The sequence below is a fragment of the Cynocephalus volans genome, chromosome 3, assembly GCF_027409185.1.
Source record: "Cynocephalus volans isolate mCynVol1 chromosome 3, mCynVol1.pri, whole genome shotgun sequence".
Classification (NCBI taxonomy): domain Eukaryota; kingdom Metazoa; phylum Chordata; class Mammalia; order Dermoptera; family Cynocephalidae; genus Cynocephalus; species Cynocephalus volans.
In genome coordinates, this window is record NC_084462.1 from 21,798,363 (window position 1) to 21,819,830 (window position 21,468).

Sequence of the window (21,468 nt, forward strand, 5' to 3'; positions counted from 1 at the left end):
AAGGGAGTCTTCCTTCCTCTTCTAGCTTCTGGTGGGTCAGGTGTTCTTGGCTATGGCAGCCTCATTCCAATTTCTGCCTCTGTCTTTGCATGACCTTCTTCCTGTGTCTCCCTGTGTCCTCTCCTCTTCTTTAGAAGGACACCAGTTACTGGATTTAGGGCCCATGCGAAATATAGGATGATCTCCACTTGAGATCCTTAAATAATGACATCTGCAGGGACCCTATTTCCAAATAAGGTCAAATTCTGAGGTTCCTGGTGGATGTGAATTTTGCAGGACCGTATTCACCCCACCGCAGCACAAGGAGGAGGCAGCATGGACCCCTGCTGTCTCCAGGCAAGAAATGGCAGGGTCTGGGCCACGGGGTACCAAGGAGATGGAGAGCTGTGGACAGGACAGGCCGTTCACACAGCAGACGTCCCCACGTTCTGACCGAGCCTTGCCGTGTTTGGCACACAGGCCCAGGCCTTGTCCCCCTCCCCTAATGTCTCCTCTTCTGCAGGAGGGAGTCAGCCCCTCACAGGCCGGGACCCAGGCTGCCCCAGTGCTGTGGCCCCCCCTTTCCCCACTTCTGGAACACGGTGCTGGGTTGGGGCTCCTCTCCTCTCCCAATGTGCTGGGAAGTTTCTGAGAAATCACAGCAGTTTAGTCCTTGGCTCCTGCCTTCCTTCTGAGGATCTCACGTGAACATTCTTCTTCAAGATATGAGATTAGGAGCCGTTATCTCTGGGCCAAGGGCAGAATAAAAGAATGTCCCTGGTGTTCCCTTGCATGCTGTCCTTGTAAGTGTGGGGCTGGGCTTGTTTTTCAGGTTTCGTGCAGTGGAGGATTTTTATCCTCTACAGAAACTAAACCAAGGGCCCTGGGTCCCTTGTCCTACTGGGGGATATTGGCCATTGCTGGCTCATTGGATACAAGGTCACCTCATTTTTTAGTCCCTTCTGTGGGGACACCAGGTATTCTTGGTGTCCCCCTCCTCCCCTCAACACCCAGAGCTTCAGTGACCCTTGGAATGGGAAGTTGCCTAGTTCCTGAGGTGACTGATCTAAGAAGGAATGTTCCAGCAGCAGGAAGCTTAGCTCCCCCTCCAGGCCACTTTAGTGGTGATAATTAGGGCTTGCAGAGGGTGGGGGCCACATGGACTTCGCTGCAGGTAGATCCCGGCCAGTGAAGATATAGAAATGGCATTGAGAGGCAAGGGGAGGAGTGAAAGAGGGAGGGGCAGGGACAGGAGGAAGCGCAGATCCCTGATGGCACTCTGGAATGGATGTGTCTATGCTATGGATCAATCCCACAAATATGAGCATCCTGCCAGGACTTGCCACGCTCAGCGTGAGGCTGTGGAGCTGATACTCAGAATCTACTTTCTTGGACGCAGACATGTGCATCCTAGTCACTGAGCTGCTCCTTCGAACCACCCGCACTGGGTGGTCCAGATGAGATTACTGCCCATGTCTCCCACAAACGGCCAGCAGCCAGACCATCCCTGCCAGCAGAACTCTGACCCACCACCTGCAGCAACCAGCCCAACAATACAACCTTTGCAGCCATCGGCCCGGCCCTGGACAGCCAGGACTTGGTCACTGACTGCCAGATTCCCTATTTTGCCTCCGCTTCCAACTTTGGACCAAATGGAGAAAGCCAGTTACGCTCCCCTAACCAGTCACATAGATGTCCTCTTCAAATAAGCAGCCTCAGTGTCCCCAGGCCCATAGGCCCCATCAGGGCACACCTGAGGCCCTCCTTCTTGTCCACTATCAAGCATTGAAGAGGCGTCCCTGACATGCCTTTCCCCTGTTCTTGGACATCATCCTGATTGTCGCGCCTGTTCCACACAGGCCTTGTGGGGCTTTTCTCTCTTTTTTATTGAGGTGAAATTCACATAACGTAAAATTAACCATTTGAAAGTGAACAATTTGGTGATATTTAGTACATTCACAGATGTGCATCCACCCCCTCTATCTAGCTTCAGAACATTTTCATCACTGCAAAAGGACCCCCAGGATGTGAGGGTGATCTGGCTGTGACATCTGTCACCCCATTGATCACCAGGGTTGATTCGGCTGATCTGGCTGGTTAGGCGGGTGTCCCCTTTCTCCCTCACCGATCCATGTGCATCCCTCCCCCCTGACAGAGAAGACCATTCTTTGGTCAAGGATATATAAGTAGCTGTGCTTCTCTGCTAGAATCTCCAAACAAGCTTTCAAAAGGACCCCTGTGTGCCCAGTAAACAGTCAGTGCCCACTTTCCCCTCCCCCCACCCCGTAGCATGCACCAATTAGCTCACAGGTTTTGAGGAATGCTCCCTAGCTCTATGGCCTACACTAAACAGCATGACCCCAAGCTCTGGCCATTGCTCCAGGGTCTTGGTGGGCCAAGCACATATGACACCAATTGAAGTATTTTTTTTTTTAACACTTCCCTTCTCTATAAGACAACATTCTTTTTGGTAATAATTATGTAAAAATTATTTCCTAGATTTCTTTAGTTTTAAAACAATCGATTCTGGAGAGAAGAACATGTCTCTATTGTTAAAGATACTCAAATTTAGTAAAATATTTTATGTATAAATTTTAAAACATCACACCTCGCAGTTTGCATTTTGTTTCACTTGTTTCAAATCTTAAACGCAAACGAAAACTCCCAAGTGAAAGGACAGAATTGAAATAACTCAAATTCTGCGTCTTGTCTTTACAATCACTGTGCCTAGAATATGTAATAGTACCACAGGATGAGAGACGTAACCAGTGCCCGAGGTGTGTTCCAACAATACTGAACCATCACGAAGCGAATCTGCACCCAGCAGGGGCCAACTGCATCACCGAGAGCTTCTCTAAATTAACTTCCATGTAGAATGCGATGCTTATTACAGCTCAAGAAATAAAAATGTGCATATTTAAATTTACATATGTATTATTAAAATCCAAAACTAACTGCACCCAATGCATAACACTTAAACCAACAGAAATATTTTTCACAGAGGAGTATTTGGTCTCTGACATTGTTCAGAATTGCTGGCCCAATATGTTAATAAAAAGCCGATGAACTTTAGACCCAGTTCATGATTGTTATTAAATTCTCAACAGATACTGCACCTCCTTGTTGCCTGTACCCAGGGTGGTCTGCCCTGCCCTCAGTATGCCACTGGCTGAGGGCTTCTGGGAGGAACACTCTGGAAGTAGCTTCTCCAGCAGCTCACTGCAGTCTGGATGGTTGTTGGTTGGTTGGTTGTCTGTACATACAGATGGGAGCCTACACCTTGCAAAGGAGAAGGAAGAGGCAAAAAGAAATGCTGAGCCCCTGAATCAAACCAATACTGAAACACGCATGAATCCCCTCCGGACATACAAGCGACAATGGCCAGACCACATATGACAATAGAATTCTGACCCACAACTTCTGCAGCAACCAATCCAGGAAGCCAAAACACAACCTGTCAATCATCCCAGAATGGCCAGAACTTTACCAATGACTGCCAGCTTCCCTAGTTTTTGTCCCTGCTTCCTTACCTTCTTCCAACTCAGGATGAACTACAGTAGGCCAAATATGCTCTCCTATCCAAACCCACAGGAGGCCCGCTTCTAGTTAACCTGCCTCCAGCTTCCCCAGACCAGCAGCCTCCACTCAGGGCTACCTGAAGTCTTCCCTTTTTTGAATCTAATGCTTTCCTTCTCCCCTGCCCACCTTTGAGTCTCTGCCAAATGTTGCAAATGATGCGGCTGATCCCTCCCTACAGCAAGCTCTGATCGAACAGCCTCTGTTCTCATTTGAATGGCCTTTGTGACTTCTACCAAGTCCCACTATTTGTCTGAGCTGATCTGAGTGTATTTTATGTTACTTGCCTCTTAAGTGAAATACCTCTTCTCAGTTTCCTCCACCACAAACCAAGGATAATTACTTCTACTCCATGGGATGATCCCAGGAGGCCGTGGCACCTGACATACCAGTATCTTTTCTGCTGGAACGAAAAGAAAACCTGAACCCACGTTGGGTTAAACCACAGGATACTTGTCTCACCTGGCAGGGTGTCTGGAGGGGTGGCAGCTCCAGGGTGGGTGTATCCAGCTGGTCAGCAGGGCCACCCTCAGCGTGAAGGCTGGACCTCAGGGGACATCAGCGTGGCTCCCTGAGAGGTTTCAAGATGGTGGAGACTCTCCATTGTCACCTTTAGAAACACAACATTGATGGATGGAGTCCATCTCTTCTTCTGAATGTCCCTTAGGAGCAAGACATCTCATTGGACAGAACTGCACCATGTGTTTGTGTCTGAGCCAATCGCTGGCAAGGAGACTGGAATGACTATGACTGGCTGAGACCAATCAGAATCCACCTCGTGGAGCTGGGGTTGGGGTTGGAGCTCCCGTCCCCTCCCTGCTTGGCTTTCTGGAATTGGGTGAATATCTGAATAAAAACTGGCTGACGTCAGTTTTGGGCCCTTCCAGAGGTTGAATTGATACTATTTGGTGCAAAGCCCCCACCATAAATGACATTGATTGACTGCTCAGTGTGCCCAAGATCTCCAGTAATCAGAGACAGTCTCATCAGACTGAACATTTCAAGGGCTTGTAGGTGGCCTCCTAGGAGTTGAGAGCAAAGGCCAGACCTCTCTTTGGGTAAGGCTAATTCTTTACCACACACAGGATATTTAGTAAAAACCTGTCTCTGGAGGCTGTGAAATCACTCCTGGCTTTCAGGGCTGCCAAAACAAGAAGGGGTGAGGGAAGGTCTGAAAAGCCTACGTTGAGTCCCCCAGATGTTCCTGGTGGGGCTACATTCAGTCCTCTCGTTGTCCTTCCTTGGGCCTGACCACCAATGACTCCCTGGGCATCTTCACGAGGGGGCCTTCCCAGACAAGCGTTTGTGGTGGTTAATTAAAAAATAATGGCCAGCTGCCAAAAAAATTAAAATAAAAAATAAAATTGTTGGAGCTGGCTGGTTAGCTCAGTTGGCTAAAACACCACCTTGTAATATCAAGGTCAAGGGTTCGGATCCCTGTACCAGCCAGCCACAAAACAACAACAACAACAACAAAAACAAAAACAAAAACAAAAAAACAAAAGGAAGCAATTTGAGGGAAAGGGAATCCCGTCTTCATCCCCAAACATTTTATGAAATGGTGAATGCAGAACTGAATACTGGCACCCCTCTCTGGTTAATTGTGGTTTTTGTCCCCAAGGGGTGGAAGCTCATTTTTGCTGTAATTAGATGAAAATTCTGTTGCAATCATGTCAGTATTTGCTGCGCTCACACCAAAAGTCAGGACTGAGTGGCCAACCCTTGGGAACCCAGGCCCATGTCGCATCAGCTTGCCCTTGGAGGGAGATTTTCTCTTGTCTCAGGTACCTGAGGCTCAGGGCTTGTGTCTAAGGATCTGACCACCACCAGTGTTTAAACCCAGGCAATAAGAGTTTGTGACTTTCATCATTCATCGAACACCAGCTATCTGAACACATTTCATATGCTATTGGATTTAGACCTCACAATAATAAAAAGAGGTAGGACCTAATAGTCCCTGTTTACAAATGAGAAAAGTGAGGCTCAGAGAAGTAAGCGACAGACCCAAAGTCAAACAGCTAAAAGGGGCAGAGCTGGGGTTTGCAATGAATGAAGGTTGGGGTAGCTGACATTCCCTAAGACCCAGGTCTTGAACACGAGCATTCCTCTCAATATAAATGCAGAATGGTGTCTTCCCTCACATGTGAAGGTAGAAATCTGTGGCCATAAGTGGAAGGCTCTGCAGACTGGTCAAAGAATTGTTCCAAAACAAGTGAGCCATTCACATGCTACATAACACTCCAGCTCAAAACTGTGTTTTAAAATACAGTGTATTAATAGAAAATGTGGGGAATAGTAAGGCCAGCAGATCAGGAGACAACTGCCTTTAAAAAGATGGTTTCTTACTACAGTTCCCAAAAGGAGAGAGCATAGCATGCCATGTCACATAGAGAAGCACTGGGGTTGGTCATAAGGCAGATGGAGCAGGAAGGAAATGTGGGCAAGAGCCTTTATTGTGGTTTCTGTGGGAAGGAACGGGTGAAGCAGGCTGAGCAGGCTTAGGATTGGTCAGTTTGCATGATTTCAGTGGGCTGTGGGGCATAGAGGCTGTCCCTAGTTGTCTGGAACCTGGCCCTGGGATGATTAGGGCAGGTGGATGGTGGCCAGAGTGTGAGAGCCACATAGAGGAGGTCGTTGAGGTGTGTGTGGCCTCTGGATCAGGTGGTTTGCATATGACAAACACACTGGAATGGGCGAGTTGTTTACTCTCTAGGATGTGGCTAACCTTGGGAAGGGCTGTCCCTTTCCAGAGTCAGCCAGGTCCCAAGATGTCAAAATATTGGAATACAAAAGATAGAAGACCCTGTTATTACACCGTGCAAGGGCTTTTAACTATCCTTCCATCACAGTCACACTGGGTCACCGCAGTGGAGGAGGAGGATTTCAGCAGACTGAGAAGAGGCGTGGGAAGGGACTTGCCAGCAAACTGTGTGAGCAAAGGCAGGAGCCAGGGAGGTGCAGGTGCGCATGTCAAGGCACTCTGCAAAGGCCTGGAGGGTCATAATCCAGGGCGCCACCCTGAATGCTCCCCTCCTGTCTATGCCAACCCCTCTGCCATCCTATCAACTTCCACATCACGGGGGGACCATACCCCACAATGTCTGTCACACCTGCACTTGCCACCTCTCCACTGCTCAGCCCACCTGTGAGTCCAGCTCATTTTCACCCTCACCTGGAGGCAAACAACTGCCTCCTAACCGGGTTCCCCACCTCCTCTGATCTATCTTTCCTGCTGCCAGCTTCATATGAAAGACATTCATCTGACCGTATTATTTCTCTGTTCAAAACCTTCAGTGGAACTGGATCTTTGAGGATACTAAAGAACTGTTGATTATTTTTGGTGATGGCAAGTATCGGGACTTAAAAAACCCCTTTTTAAAATTTTAAATATTTTTTATATTTCCTATTTTTAAATTTCCCATTATTGTGGCTATTTTTTCCTAAAATGTGTCCTCTATCTTTTAGAGATACACAATGAAATGTTTGTAAATGAAGCAGTGGGATGTCTGGAATTTGCTTTATAATAACGTGGGAGGGCAAAGGAGCGGGTGGAGGTGAGACCAGACTGGCCTGGAGTTGAAGGTTTGCTAAAGCTGGAGATGGGTGGAGGGGAGCGGTCCTTGCACTCCTCCAAATATGTCATACGTTTGAAATGTCCCCTGCAAAAAGTTAAATGAAGGGAAAAAAACAAACAAAAAAATTTATGTGTCCCTAATAGCAATCGGACAGTATCCAAATCCCCAAACCTGGCATTCTGTAACCTCGTAAACTAGCCTCTCCTCTCCTCCCCTGGGTACGAACAGACACCCTAGAACACACCCCACACCAGCTTTCGATGCTTTCCACTTGTCTTTCTCTTTAAAGGGAAGGTCTTTCTCTCTTCAAGACACATATCAGAGTTAAACTCATCTCCTTTGTCTGATACTCCCAGGCTGGCTTGCTGCCTCCATAGCTCTGTGTATTTATCTCCTTTATAGCCCAGATCAAATTGTACTTCTAATAGCTGTTTCCTTATCTCTCATTCAACCAATCAATCAATCAATATTTATTGAGCATTTACAGTGAGAATTTATTCCAGCCATGGGGGATATGTCAGCGATTGTGTCTGTTTAATCCAGCCCAGAGTCTGTCATATTACAGCCCAGATGACGGGATAACAGGGCTGAGATGGGGAAGGTACCATCCAAGCTCCTCTCTCGGTGGCTCGTAGAGATGTGAACAGCAGAAATAAAAAGGAAAATGATGGGTATCGCTTGCCTGTGAGTGAACAAGTTCAGAGGCATATGCTCACGTGTCTAAAACATCCTTTCTGAAGAACAGATCAATGACCCTTCTTTGGGCCTCACTGTGAATTGAGGGAAAGTTGTCTCTTTAAGCGTCCCCGAATAGGGTGATTTGTTTCCTCATTCTATGGAGCTCTGGCCCACGGCTGGAGAATTAAAACTCCCAAGCAGCAGCCAGTCTCGAAGCAATAAAGGAGAATCCTGCAGAAGCCACATCAAACCCTTGAATGTGAGACATAAAACCTCTAAATACTGCCTGTCTCAGCTGCTTTGAAATCCCAGACCTATTTTTTTCATCTATTATTAATTTTGTTTTCTATTTTACTTTATTTTTTTAAATCGACAGCTAAAATTGTATATATTTATTGTGTACAGCATGACACTCTGAAACATATACACATCGCAGAATGGCCAAACCAAGCCAACCAACACATACGTTACCTCACATCGTTGTCATCTGTGTGGTAAGAGCACATGAAATCTGCTCTCAGCATTTTTCAAAAATACGGTATATTGTTATTAGCTATAGTTGCCGTGTTGTACAGTAGATCTCTTGAATTAATTATTCCTGCTGTCTAGCTGAAATTTTGTATTCTTTGATCAGCTTCTCCCCAATCCCCTGCCCCAGCCCCCTGGGTAAGCACCTTTCTACTCTCTACTTCTACGAGATCAACTTTTTTAGATTTCACATATGAGTAAAACCATGTGGTATTTATCTTTCCATGCCTGGCTTATTTCACTTAACATGATAATCCTCCACGTTCATCCATATTGTCACGAATGACAGGATTTCTTTCTTTTTTAGGTCTGAATAGTATTCCATTGTGCATCTATACCACATTTTCTTTATCCATTCTTCTGTTGAGGGACCCAAGTTGATTCCGTATCTTGGCTATTGTAAATAATGCTGCAATGAACGTGGGAGTGCAGACATCTCTTAACTACTGATTTTATTTCCTTTGGCTATATACCCAGTAGTGGGATTGCTGGATCACAGAGTAATTTTATTTTAAAATTTCTGAAGAAACTCCATACTGTTTTTCATGATGGCTGTATTAATTTACACTCCCACCAACAGTGTACAAGGATTCCCTTTTCTCTACACCCTCACCAACACTTGCTATTTTTTGTCTTTTTGATAATAGCCTTCCTAACAGGTGTAAGATGATATCTCATTGTGTTTTTAATTTGCATTTCCCTGATGATTAGTGATATTGAGAATTTTTTCATAGACATTTTGGCAATTTGTTTGTCTTCTTTTGACAAGTGTCTATTCAAGTTCTTTGCTCATTTTTTAAATCAGGTTATTCGTTTTCTTGCTATTGAGTTGTTTGAATTCCTTATATATTTTGGATATTAATACCTTTTCAGGTGGATGGCTTGCAAATATGTTTTCCCACTCTGTAGGTTGCCTCTTCACTCTGTGGATTGTTTCTTTTGCTGGGCAGAAGCTTTTTTAGTTTGAGGTAATCTCATTTGTCTATTTTGGCTTTTGTTGCCTGTGCTTTTAGGGTCATATCCAAAAAAATCATTGCCCAAACCAATGTCAGGGACCTTTCTCCCTCTGTCTTCTTCTAGCAGTCTTACAGTTTCAGGTCTTACGTTTAAGTTTTCAATCAATTTCGAGTTGATTTTTGAATATGGTATGAGATAAAGGACTAATTTTGTTCTTCTGCATGTGGATATCCAGTTTTCCCAATATCATTTATTTAAGACTGCCAGATCTATTTTTTTTTAAACTGTGAACTCAGGCGAATTTCAGGGAGGAAACACCCACAAAATGCCTATTCAACATTAAACCCCACAATCTCTTCATATGATCTTTTGATCCTTCTTGAAGGCCATGGGTTTGTACACAGCCATAATCAGTGTGTACAAATATTTGGGTTTTTTTTTTTTCTTAACCCGACGTTTACTGCAGAGAACCAGTGTAGTGTGGTGGGTTAGCTTAAAGACCACAGAGCCAGACTGCCTGAGTGTGAATTTCAGCCCTTTGCTTGCTGTGTGATCCTGGGCAAGTTACTTAGTCTCTCTGTGCCTCCGTTTCCTCATCTGTAAAATCCAGCCAGTAATAGCACCTACCTTATTGGACTGACATGATGATGAAATGAGTTAATCCGTGTGCAACACGCAGAACAAGGTCTGGGCAATGGCTGAAGCAGTTTGCAGTGGCACAAGTTGGAAACTCAGAGGCCACCCTTGGGGTCTCCCTCTTGCCCTCCCTCCACATCCGACTGATGGCCATACTCTGTGGAGTATACCTAGGAAGACTTTCTCCAATCTCTCACTTCTCTTCTATCATTTCCTTACCTTAGTCTGTCATTTCCCATCTGAGTGACCTCAGCGCCGTTCTAACTGGTCTCTCCTCCTTCCTCTGCCCTCCACGTTACTCTCCTAGGGCTGCTGTAACAAATGACCACAGACTGGAGAGCTTAACACAACAGAAATGTGTTCTCTCATGGCTCTTGGAATCCAGAAGTCTGAATTCAAGGAGGTGGGCAGGGTTGGTTCCTACTGAAGGCTCTGAGAGAAAAGCCCTTCAGGCCTCTCTCTAGCTTCTGGAGGCTGCTGGCCATCCCTGGTGTTCCCTCACTTGCAGCTGCGTCACTGAAACCTCTGCCTCCGACTTCACATGGCTCCTCTCTCTGTGTCTCTGTGTATCTTCTCCTTTTCTGTCTCTCATGAGGTTACCTGCCATCAGATTTAGGGCCAGCCTAATGCAGAATGAGCTCCTCTCAAGATCCTTACCTTAATTACATCTGCAAAGGCCCTCCTTCCAAATGTAATTAAGGTTCTGGGTGAACACCTCTTTGGGGTGGACACAATTCAACCCATGACACCCCCAATCTGTTCTCCAATCTGCAGTCAGAGAGGTGTCATCACTTCACCCACTCTAGTCTAAAGCACTTCAGGGCTCTTTGATAAAGGCTCCCAATATTTGTTGTAGCCGGCCAGGCCCACCCCTGTCTACCCTCCTGCCCTGTCTTGCACCAGCTCCCCCCGGCTCTGTGCGCCTGTCTCCTGGGTCTTTTGCCTGTTCTTTGGGTGTGTCAGGATCCCTTCTCCCATTGTAAGCACTGCCTAGAGAGCTCTCCCATGCTCCTCTCTTTATTGTGCTTGTCACAATGGCAATTTCACATTTGTTGGTGTTATTATCGGCACCTGTATTAGGGCTCTTTTAGTGGCAGGAAGTGGCAGAAAGCCGAAAACAAGCTAATTTAAGCAAAAGTGCCTGCCTTGAGTCATTAACTGAACTAGAGGCAAAGGCAGTGATGTGTTGGAGCAGCTTGCTGATTGTGTGCACCTCTCCCCACTCTGAGTTCAGGGAAATCAGCCCTGGTGAGAGTATTTACACTAGGGAAATTGGCATGTGCTTTCTTACCCCAGAGCTGGTTTTTAAACATGTACCAGCACACCCCTGGGTGTACATTTCAGGTATGGCTGGACACAGGGGCCAAGTGACATCAGCAGCATCTGACCTCACCTCCTCTCTCTGTTCAGCTTTCCTCTGTACTGAACAATCTCAAACAAGATCTCCTTTTATGGTACCAGATGGTGGTGACAGTTCCAGCTGGCAACAATCCAGGGCCAAGCCAGGGGTGGGAGAACAGACCCCTTTCTTATGCTCAAGTCTCATTTTGTCTCTCCAACTCTAATTGGATTACATGTCCATTTCTAAACCAATCACTGTAGCCATTTATTCATTCAAAAATTACTTATTGTGTGCCTACTATGTGCTAGGTATTGTGCAAGGCTCTGGAGTTTCAGTGTAAACTACATAGACAAAAATTCCTCTGTGTCTAGAGCTTATGTTATGATGAAGGGAGACAGACTGAAACAAAAATGGTAAATAATTATGCAGATGGAAGAAGTGCTAGAGAGAAACATAAAATGAGAGACAAGGTAAGTGGAATGTGGGGGAGAGATTACACTGGGTGACCAGTGAAGGCTCCCCGAGCCGGTGACATTTGAGTAAAGACCTGAAGAAGCCAGCCATGCAGATGTCAGTGAGAGAAAGTGTCCTGGGTAGAGGGAACAGCAGGTGCAAAGGCCCTGAGGTGGGATGTTGGAGAAGAACCCAGCTCTTGTGGTGGAATGAAGTGAGCAAGGGGGAAGGAGTGAGAGGAGGCCAGACAGGTGGGGAGGAGAGAGCAGCAGGTGGTGGAGGCCACACTTAGACCTTGGCTTTCACCCTGGGTGAGACTGGAGGCTTTTGAGCAGAGGCATGTGACGTAGCTTATGTTGTAACAGGATCACTTAGCTGCCTTGTGCAGAATAGACTGGAAGGGGGTGGTTGTGCAATCAAGGACACCAGTTTGGGCTCTAGCAGTAACTCAAGCAAGAGATGGTGGTGGACTGTGCCGAGGAATTGCAGTTGGGGTGAGGAAGTGGACAGTCATGGATATATTTTGAGAGAATAATTGACAGGAGTTGCTGATGAACTAGATCTGCTGTGTGAGACAGCAGACTCGGTGACTCCAAGGTCTCAGGCTGAGCAAATGGAAGGATGAAAGTGCCAGGACCTGAGGTGCAGGTCTGGGTGTAAGACTGTGAGCTTGGTCTTGGATGCATTGAGTTTATACAGTTAGTAGATGCCCAAGTGGAGATGGTGCATAGGCAGTTGCCATGCAAAGCCTGAGGTTTAAGGTCAAGGTTACCTGGTGGAGAGAATGACTGGGAGGGTCCATGAAGGAGCCTAGCCAAATGCTGGGAATGTTCTGTATTTGTGCTGTCTAGTATATAGACACTAGTCACAGGTGGTTATTTAAATTTAAGTGTAAAATTCAGTTCCTTGCTATGATGATTCCTAGAAAAATTAAAAATAGAATTACCATATGATCCAGCAACTCCACTTCTAGGGATATACCCAAAAGAAGTGAAGGCAGGGTCTCAAAGAGATATTTGCACACCCATGTTCATAGCAGTACTATTCACAATAGCCAAGAGATAGGAGCAACCCAGTGTCCCTCGGGGATGCATGAATAAACAAAATATGGTATATACATGCAATGGTATATTATTTGGCTTTAAAAAGAAATTCTGACACATGTTACAACAGGGATGAAACCTGAGCTCATTATGTTAAGTGAAGTAAGCCAGTCATGAAAGGATGAATACCGTATGATTCCACTTGTACGAGGTACCTGGAGGAGTCAAATTTATAGAGATGGAAAGTAGAATGGAGGTTGCCAGGGGCTGGGGGAGGGAGAATGCGGAGTTAGTGTTTAATAGGTGCAGAGCTCCAGTCTGAGAAGATGAAAAGTGTTCTGGAGACGATGGTGGTGGTGATTATGTAACAATATGAATGTACGTAATGCCACTGAACTGTACACTTAAAAATGGTTAAAATGGCCAATTGTTTGTTTGCATATTTTACCACAATAAAAAAATTCTGTTTCTCAGATACACCAGCCACATTTCAAGTGCCCAACATGGCCAGTGGCTACCATACTGGGACACGTGCAGGTATAGAACATTTGCAGATCTCAGAAAGTCCCGATGGCCAGCCCCGCAGCCAGGATGGATTTGAGGAGGAGCTGGGCGTCAGGAACCCTAGTGGCTGCTTCTCACTGATCTCATCACTGTGGAGGAGACATGAAGACGAAGGGAAGGAGCTGCAAACATTGCCATGGCCCTCGTGCTGGGGGAGTGGTGCTCTCTTGAGTTTTCCTGTCATCCTCCTGGATGGCTTGAGCATGAACTGAGTTGATCCCACAAGCAAAACCCCTAGTCGTGTGCTCACGTTTAGCAAACAAAGGAGATGTGTGCTGTCACCCACTTTTAGAGAGACTGTAGCAAGTTCACCTTCCTCCGTACACCTTCATCCTTGTTCTCACTCATTATGGCATCTTCACATCTTGGAAGTATGCCTCACTATGTACACGGGGTCTCCTTGAGGACAGGGGCAGTGTCTCCACCTATTTTTCTACATCCTGTAGCACCTATGTCTGTGTCTGGCACAGAGTAGCCATTTGATACATTTTATTTTTAATTTTAAAAACTTGTATACGTGCCAGGATTCTTGCCACAAAAGTTGAGATGTCATACAGAAGGAAAACATGCAAAAAAAAATCATGACTAGGAATGGAAGAAGGAATCAGGGCCAATTAAATGAAAAAGAAGTGACAACAGAGACAAAAGAAGTCAAAAGACAAGTCAAAGGCTGACATAGTTGCTCTAGACAAGCTTTTATTTTGCTCAGAGCTTCCTGGGAGGCAAGGTGAAAAGGGAGACACGACCAATCACTCATGTCCTCTTTTTGTCAGGGAAAGAAGCACATTTATGCCAGTTGTCTTTCCTTGCCACTTCAGGTCTACTCTCAACCCTTCTCCAGGCCATTCTCTTTTCTAGGAAGCTGAGACGTAGACTATATCAACAGGTTCCATGCCCCCCAGTTTCTAGCTGGGTTGAGCTCTGGCATGAGATCAGAGGGAGGGAGAATATTGAAGTCTGGCTATTTATCTTCTGCCTATTCCCAGGTTCTTCTGCCTTCAAGGTCAAGTTGCCTTGGGCTAACTGTGCCCCTCAACTGAAGGTCATCTCTCTGTACCAAGGTCTCTTCTCTCCTGGATTCTGATAACCCCTCCTTCCCTACTCCTTCCAGCCAGGAGTGATAACAATTTGGCTGCTGTTATCCACACCTTTGTAAATAGCTCTGTTGTAAATAAACCTTCGTAAAATTATCCTATTTTGAGTATGCCACCTGGATCCTGATGGGACCCCAGCTGACACAATATCCATTTCTCAGGGGAAGCAAGCTCCTCTTAGCCCTAAGTTCTAAAATAAGTTTCTCATGTGGAGGGTGGTATAGGAGATAGGAAATGGAGTGGGGGGGGCGCTGTATTAGTACATTTTCTGTTGCTTATAACAGAATGCCTGAAACTGGGTAATTTATAAGGAAACAGAATTTATTTCTTATAGTTTTGGAGGTTGGGAAGTCCAAGGTCCAGGAGGCACATCTGGTGAGGGCCTTCTTCTTGGTGGGGACTCTCTACAAAGTCCCATGGGGGAACACAGGGAATCACATGGTGAGAGGCTGAGCAAGATTGTGTTTTGAACCCCTTCATGTGCTGTCCTTACAAAGCCACCAGTGTACTCCTTGATAACCCATTAAATCATTAAACCATTAATTTGTGAATGGATTAATCCACTCACAAGGACAGAGTCCCCACAATCCTATGACCTCTTAAAGGTCCCACCTTTCAGATACCATACTGGGTATTAAGCTCCAACATGAGCTTGTGGGGAGACATTCAGACCTCAGCAGAGGCGATGAACAACGTCCCCACAGCAAAGGCAAAAGTGCCAATGAATTCCAATGGACTGTTTCCTTTGATAAGAGCCAAGGACATCTCATCCACTCATTCAGTAAATAATTATTGAGTGCTGACTGTGTGCCTGGCACTGTTCTAGTTGCTGGCAATTATAGCAGTGATCAAAACACATCCCAGCAAGGACAACTCTGTGAAAGGCAGAGCAGCAGAACATGGGTGGTCCGGATATGTGAAGTTTTGAGCAGTGGTTCTCAGACTTCAGCAGCAGAACCCCCTGGAAGGCTTGTGTAGACATAGGTTCCTAGCCCTGCCCCCAGTTTCAGATTCAGGAGGTCCAGGCTGGGACCTGGGATGTACATTTTTAACAAGTTCCCAGGTGATGCTGATGCTGCTGTTCTGAGTTCCACCCTGACTTCTGATGCTCAGATTCTGAGCATAGCATGTAGAATCCTCTGGGGCTGGGCACAACCTTCAAGCCTCTGTCAGTAATACTTTTTCACCTTGACTTTTGTAGGCTGCCTGGGGCTGTGTATGCCAGTCACAGTCCAGGATGCTAAAATTCCCTGCTCTTCACTAACTGGGCCATGGTCATTAGAAACCAAAAGGACATTCATTTATGAGAACAAAGGCACCAACTCTAGGACTGACAGGCATGGAAGAGCTGAGGGACAAAATGTAAATCTGCAACTGTCTCAGCACCCTCTTCTGTGTTCCCTTACTGTGGCAGAGACTGCTGACTGTCCCCCCCTACCTGTTCCTTTCACATACCATAAAATTCACCCTTTTAAGGTATACAATTCAGGGTACGATTTGGGTATAATTTACCAAGTTGCATAACCATCATCACTATCTAATTACAGAATGGCAAATGAGTTTTAAGCTTTTTTTGAACATTTCTTAAAAGATGACTATTATAAACTCTTTGCTCCTTCTTCTTCGTCCCTTCTTCCATTTTTTAAACTTGGAATGTGAGTGTGATGGCTGGAGTTCCAGCTGCCATCTTGGACCATGAGGATGGGGCCACACCCGAGGGATGGCAGAATGAGAAGCTGGAAGGAGCCAGGATACCTGAGGTCTTTGTGCTGCCATGCCAGCCAAGACTGCCCATCCAGACTTTTAAGTGAGAAAGAAATAAACTTTCATCTTGTTTAAGGCACTCTTATTTGGTGGTGGGGGGTGGGGGAGTGAGTCACCAATGTTCACAGCTGAACTTTTTTTTTTTTTAAAGATGACCAGTAAGGTGATCTTAACCCTTGACTTGGTGTTGTCAGCACCACGCTCTCCCAAGTGAGCCACGGGCCAGCTCCCACAGCTGAACTTAATGCTAACTTAACTAGTCTGGTGAATCAGTCTGGGTTCTTCATAGTAACCACAGAGACAAATTCCAACTGGTTTGAGCAGAAAAGAATGTATTAAAGGATACAAGGTAACTTAGAATCTCCAGGAAGGCTGGAGAACCTGGCTTGAACAAACCCAAGTGAGGAACAAACCCCAAGTGAGCCACCACTGCTAATGCTGTTAGAAGCAAATAGCAACCCATCTGATTCCCTCTCTCTAGGGATTAGATAAAACTGTGGAGACACCCTCCTTTAAAGTGGATATGCCTGGTACCCACTCCTCTTTCTCCCTAGCATCTGATTGGTGGAATACAGGTCACACGACAGGACCCTGCTTCAAGGGATGTTGGGAAAATGGTCCTCAGGCTCCTACAGCTGGTGCTGGCCAGAAAGAATGATAAAATGGCCACCACACCCACCCCTGGTCTTCTCCACAGCTGTTGCCAAACTACAACCTCAGATGGCTGATTGCTGGACGGAGCCTCTGCTTTATGTCTGTGTGGAGGAAATCCCTGCAAAACAGTGGCTTACTCCAGGATGTAATCGGCTGCACCATTTAATGTCTTATATTACCTGCCACTTTAGATTTAATGAGTCTGTGTGGTGTCTCTTGAAATTCGCTGGCCCATCCTCAGGGGAAACACACAAATACAACAAGAAGATCATGGGTAGCAAGTAGTTCCTGACTCAACATAAAATTTGCCCTGCAACTCCTTCTCCAACTTTGCTATTTCCTTTCTTTTTATTTCTGAGAGGATAAGTGTATTGGTCTGTTTCTGTTGCTTATAACAAGATACCTGAAACCAGGTGATTTATAAAGAAAACAAAATTTATTGCTTAAAGTTTCTGAGACTGGGAAGTCCAAAGTCCATCTGGTGGTGGCAACAGTGACCCCAGGGTCTCACATTGCAAGATGGTGGAAGCAGAGAGAGCAGAGAGAGCAGGACAAACTCACCTCTTTTTTTAAAGCCCCCAGAATCTCACCCATGACCACCATTTTTAATCCATTCACTACTGCAGGTCCTACAATCCAATCACCTCTTCAAGGCTCCACCTTTCAAATACCATAATAGGATTTCCTGCTCTCATAACAGTCACAGTGGGGGCTGTTTCTAATACATGAAACTTGGAGGACACAATTCAAGCTTCAATGAGTTTAGGGGGGACAATTCAATCCACTACAATAAAGGAAGCAGCTGTACCCTGGGCCCTGCCTTCATGAGAAACTGTCTCTCTGCATGACTTGTACTCAACACGATTCTTTACAAAGTAAGGGCTTTGGACTCAAAGGCTTCTGAAGATCCCTCCAGCTCAGACTGATGTTCTAGGGTTTGATGCTGCTGTGTTTTCTAAGTTTCCTGGGGTCCTTCCTGGATGCAAGTATTAACACCAAGCATCAGAAGCCAGAGGACTTTCCAAAGGGCCTAGTTTCTATTAAAAGGTCTGCTTGTTCAGGCTGGCCGGTTAGCTCAGTTGGTTAGAGTGCAGCCTTATAACACCGAGGTCATGGGTTAAGATCCCCTTACCCGCCAGCCACACACACACAAAAAAGTCTGTTTGTTCAGCAATTCCACTTCTGGGCATAAACCCTAAAGAAGTGAAAAGCAGGGACTTGGACAGGTATTTGTACATCCATGTTTATAGCAGCATTATTCACAATAGCTAAAAGTGGAAACAACCCAAATGTTCATTGATGAATGAATGGATAAACAAAGTGTGGCATATACATCCAGTGGGATATTACTCAGCCTTAAAAAGGCAAGAAATTCTGACACATGTTGTAACATGGATGAACCTTGAAGACACTATGCGAGGTGAAATAAACCAGTCACAAAAAGGCAAATACTACATGATTCCATCTTTTTTTTTTTTTTTTTTTACAGCTGGCCGGGAAGAGGATCCAAATGATTCCACTTATGTGAAGTACCTAGAGGAATCAAATTTATAGAGACAGAAAGTAGAATAATAGTTGCCAGGGGTAGGGGAGGGAGAAATGAGGAGTTAGTGTTTAATGGGGACAGAGGTTCAATTTGGGGTGATGAGAAAGTTCTGGAGATGGATGATGGTGATGGTTGCATGACTGTGTGAATGCACTTAATGCTAGTGAACTGTGCACTTAAAAAGGGTTAAAATGGTCAGTTTTATGTTATGTGTATATTACCATCATCATAATTTCAAAAAATGCTTGCTCAGAGCCCAATGCTTGCTCAGAACCAACTCTTGGTTGGGTCTTATTAGCGGGACAAAAGCCAAGTAATGTCTTGCGAAAACATCCCACCAGTTCAATCAGTTCATTGATCATTATAATCAATACAGAGGAAATCACCCAGCCAACCCTTTCTGTGTTTACATGAAGAGCCGGCCAACTGACTCACTGGCCTGCACGTGCTGATGACCAGGAGACCTGGAACCCCCAAGCCATCAGCCCTGCCTTGTGCAAAGGTGAAACTCCACTCAGATAGTCCAAAATTGCATAGGATTTCCTGTCCCCCAAACCAGCTCTCCTGGCCGGCCCGTGGCTCAGGAGAGTGCGGTGCTGATAACACCAAGGCCACAGGTTCGAATCCTATATAGGGATGGCCGGTTGGCTCACTGGCTGATTGTGGTGCTGACAACACCAAGTTAAGGGTTGAGATCCCCTTACCAGTCATCTTTTAAGAAAAAAAAAAAAAAAACGGCTCTCCAATGACTCCAGCTTCCTTCTGAACATGGACACACACACCCAGATTTGAATAAAGACATGACAAATAGAATTTCATCTCTATGCCTATAGATCCTGCTCAGAAACAATGCAGAATAGCAAAATGGAAAAGCTATGAGCCATCACCAGAGAGCCACAATCTAAGTAAAATTTTAAAAGAATACATGGAACGTAGCCAACCATCCCCACTGAAAATAAAACACTCCACTTCTCTCAGCCGATTCAATTATCTCTCTAAAAAAGGGCTTTTTAAAAACATGTCCCAGCAGGCAGCAGATTCAGTTGGTGAAGATAACAGTGCATAATCAAGCAACCAGAGCCCAAGGTGTAAAATAAAACATGGACTGGCCCCGCTAGGAGCAGCCGCGCCTTAGCTCCATGAATATAAATGTTTAGAAATGAATATTGTCCTTTAGTGCCATCTGGAATATTTTTCACAATGTGAGCATGTTTTTAAAAATACTTTATGATTTTCTGATTGTAAAGCTATGCCAGTGACAAAGTCTCTGTCCTTGACATGATATTGCTCCGAGTTGAAAATCTCATCTGTAAAATCCACTAGTTTAAAAACAAAAACAAGCACAAAAACAAAAAATCTTCCCTTTTGCCTATAGAATAATTCAGGCTCATTACAAAAAAAAAGAGAGAGAGAGAGAGAGAAAATTTAAAAAAGAAAAAAAAAAAAAGGAAAAGAAGAAAAGAAACATCCATACCCTACTGTTCACTGTAAGACAACCACTGTTAGTATATTTTAATGTTTCGGTGATTTCCTTCCAGTCATTATGAATATGTATGAATATGAATATGCACATGAGTACGGGATCATGCTGCCTCCTTTTACTAACAAGGTAATATGGGCATTTTCCCTTGTTAACATGGTCATTCCTGGTCTGGTCACATTTGCACAATCCCCCTTTCCTAATTTTTAAAGCCTTTTGGCCTCCGTCCTCTGGCGGGAATGCTCTCTCCTGCCTTACACTTCCCTTCCTCATCCAGCCTCACCAGGGTATGATTCTCTGCTATTTATACCTCCCTGAAATGTAAAATGTTTCCACTTTACATTTTACATCGTTTCCATTTTACTGATCTGGTTTTGGCACTGGCGTTTCTGTGCTCAGGGTCAGTGCAGGGCCATCAGGACTTTCTGGGGACCTAGCAGCTGGCCCTTCCAGACCATGGTTCCCTGGCTAGGCCTCTCACCTACATGGGCAGCCTCTGCAGACAGCCATTACTTACCACTAGCTCTCCCACCAGCTCTCTGCTGGCAATAGAGCACAGGTAGGAAATGGGTACAAGAAAGTCAAAGAAACAAAGTTGCAGATATGTAGGATGAACAGGTCTAGAGATCTAATGTACAACACAAGGACTATAATTTGCAATATTGTATTGTATTTGGGGTTTTTTGCTAAAAGAACAGATGCTAGGTGCTCTTAGCTATGTGAGATGATGGATAGGTCAATATGTTTGACTACAGTAACCATTTCACTATGTATATGTACATCAAAACATCGTGGTTTATATCTTAAATATATACAATATAAAATTAAAATTAAAATTTTAAAATGGCTTATGAGGCACCATGTCTCTTCATTGAAGAACTTTTTTGTAATGTAAAGGAATTTCCAATGAGACTCCCCCATAAAAATTATTAGCTTCCATATTTTCTATTTCTTAGCCATTTCAGTAAGAAGAAAGTTACAGATGTTCTCAAAGAAGTTTGGGAGACAGCTGAGCAAGACCCACGTAAATGCCACAAGCAGAGGAGAATGGGATGCCTAGAGATGTCCCACACATCTTTTGCCACCTGACACCTCCCAGGGGCAAGAAAGTCCCCATTCTCCAGCTGAAGAGAGAGTTGAGTTCTTTTGTCTGGGGCCCTAGTACCTAATCTCCCTGGCCCCGTTCTTCTCCAGGGTCTCCTGCCTGGGTTAGACCGAGCCTCAGCCCTTCCTGGGGAGAGGTGAGCAGGTGGGGCAGGGCCGATTTCTCCTGAGAGGAGACAAGCACAGAGAGGGAGCCTGATGGCCTGGAGGCCCAAGTGAAGTCAGTGGCAGAAGGTCAGCTTCCCCACAAACCCTTTCCTCCTGTGGCCGATTAAATACTGCCCTAAGCCATGTCATCCTCAGGGAAGACAAAGACGCCCCAATCCCTGCATCTGTAAAATGGGCACAGCTCCAACCTCAGAGGGTTTATTCTGAAGAGTAATGACTTAACACACAGGAGATGCCTGAACGTCACTTGGGACACGTGGGTGTTTGAGGCATTCTGAGCAGAATCTGAAACCATGTGTGGCTTAGTCCTGGGGAATCTGAGAGAAA